Below are 2,462 nucleotides of genomic sequence, written 5' to 3'. Positions count from 1 at the left end.
TAGACCCTTCCCTAAAATATAAAAATAAATATAAATAAAAAAGATTGACTCAAAGAGCAGAACTAACAGCATGAAAGGCAAACCCAAAGGCCATGGATAAGCCAGGCATGGCGGTGAATGCCTGTAATCCAAGGCTCAGGATGCTGAGGCAGGAGGGTTGCCAGGAATTCAAAGCCAGCCTGGGCTATGTAGCCTGAATGACACAGCAAGACCCTGTCTAAAAAAAAAAAAAAAAAAAAAAAAAGTAGTGGGTAATTATCCTCAGGCTTTGTGTCCTAATTAAGGAATTTCCATTTGCAGCTGGATTTTAGAATTGCTATACTATGGACCAGTGACTCATTTGTGACTGTGTTCCATCCACCTTCCCTTTTTTATGCTGTTGGGTATCTTAATGAACTTTCTTGTTGCTGAGACAAAATACCTGACACTTAAGGGCGGAGTGGCTTATTCTGGCTCACTGTTTGAAGAGGCTTTACTTGGGGCCGAGGAGATGACTCAGAGGAATAAGCACTTCCCTGGCAAGTGCAAGAGCCTTAGTTCAATCCCCGGTTCTGCAAAAAAAAAAAAAAAAAAAAAAAAAAAAAAGAAGAGGCTTCACTTAATAGCCGGCAGGCTCCAAGGCAGGGTGGCATGGCAGACAGGCCTCACAGGGGTGAAACAGGTTACGGCAGGCACAAGGCAGCACAGCAGTGAAGTAGAGAAGAAGTGGCAGCTGGCCTGCCACCTTTCTGCCCCCTTACATCTGTCCAGGCTGCCCTCATTTTGGGTGATGCTGTTGTAGGCAACTGAGTTAGATAGAAATATTTTTAGGCAGTCAGGCAGGGCCAGGCCCTCATAAGAGATAGCACAGAAGTCCAGATATTTTACAACTATGGGAGGGATGGATGCTGCTGCTGTGGGCCAGACCTAAAGACCAAAGATCAAGCAAATGTCGACCTCCCTAAAGATTGGCATCCGAGATTGATCATCACCCTGAGGGAGACCAAGAATTGTTAATCCGACTACTACTAGAAGGCTACCTGATAAAGTCCTGCTCTGCATTCATGCCTGCTTGCTGCATGACTCGCTTCCCCATTTGGTCCTGAACTTAATCAGTTTTACCTGAGCAATGGTGCTTGTAATCCCATTGGTTGACCATAGTTTTGTCCCACCTCCTGCCCACCTAAGTGAGTTCCCATTCTCTCCACCTTAGCCCCACATGGTTTCACACTGTAAAAGTCCCTGGAAGAGAAAGCTTCGGGGGAACAACCCGCTCGGGTTCCCCCCACCCCCGTCCTTCTCTCAGACAGGAGCTTTCTTTCTCTCAATAAATATATTCTGCTCATAATCTCCATTTGTTCCTAAAATTCATTCTTTAGTTTTAGAGAACACGAACTTGTGCAGGTCAGGTCGGGAGACCATTTTTCCCTATGTTGTTTGGAGGTCACCATCTGAGATCAGTTTTTCTCCTGGTATCAATGCCACCCACACCCACTATCTATAGGAGAACTATGCCAATTCTAAACCAACCAGTGGACCAGTTTAGTAATCATACACCCTTAATCCCAGCATCAAACATTTGTAATCCCAGCATCACACCCTTAATCCCAGAACCACATACCCTAGGTCTAGCCACCTCTAAAAAGCCCCACCTGTGACCATGTGAGACTTTGCAGGAACATCTAGAGATAAGCTGTAATGATACAGGAAACCTCCAAATGACACAAGGATAAGAACATCTCCCAGCCTAAAAGGTACCTGGAACAAGTCTTTGTTCTCTAAAACCAAAGAATGAATTTTAGGAATAAACAAATTATGAACAGAATATGTTTATTGAGGAAAAGAAGACTCCTGTCCAAGAGAGGGACAGGAGGGGGGCCCCCTGTGCAGGCTGTCCCCAGGAAGCTGTCTCTTGCAGGGACTTTTATAGAGGAAAACCATGTGATGAGGCAGGTCTAAGGTGGTGGAGAACATGGGAACATGGGAACTCTCTTAGGTGGGACAAAACTATGGTCAACCAATGAGATTACAAGCACCATTGCTCAGATAAAATGGATTAAATCCAGTACCAAATGGGGAAGCCAGTCATGTAGCAAGCGGGTATGAATATGGGACAGGGTCTCTTCCTGTTGGGGGGTGGGATAGTGACTCATTTGGGCTCTTTCAATGTGATTGACACCTACTTAGAATATCAATCCCTGATGCCCATCCCTAGGGAAGTATGTATTTGTGTTTCCTCTTTTGTCTTGGACTTGAGATCTCTCCCATATGAGAGTGTCTGCCTCTTCCAAGTTGCAAAGTCACCTTGTCTTCCATCTTGTCTCCTTGAGGGCCTGGTCCTGTCTGAGTGCCTATAATATTTCTATCTAATTCCGCTGCCTACAACAATAACACTAGGGGCTGGGGAGATGGCTCAGTGGAATAAGCACTTCCCTGGCAAGTGCAAGGGCCTGAGTTCAATCCCTGGTTGAGGGGGGGACAAT

Source organism: Octodon degus, unplaced genomic scaffold (assembly GCF_000260255.1).
Source record: "Octodon degus isolate 3935 unplaced genomic scaffold, OctDeg1.0 scaffold00130, whole genome shotgun sequence".
Lineage (NCBI taxonomy): Eukaryota > Metazoa > Chordata > Mammalia > Rodentia > Octodontidae > Octodon > Octodon degus.
Note: the sequence above shows the minus strand (reverse complement) of the source record.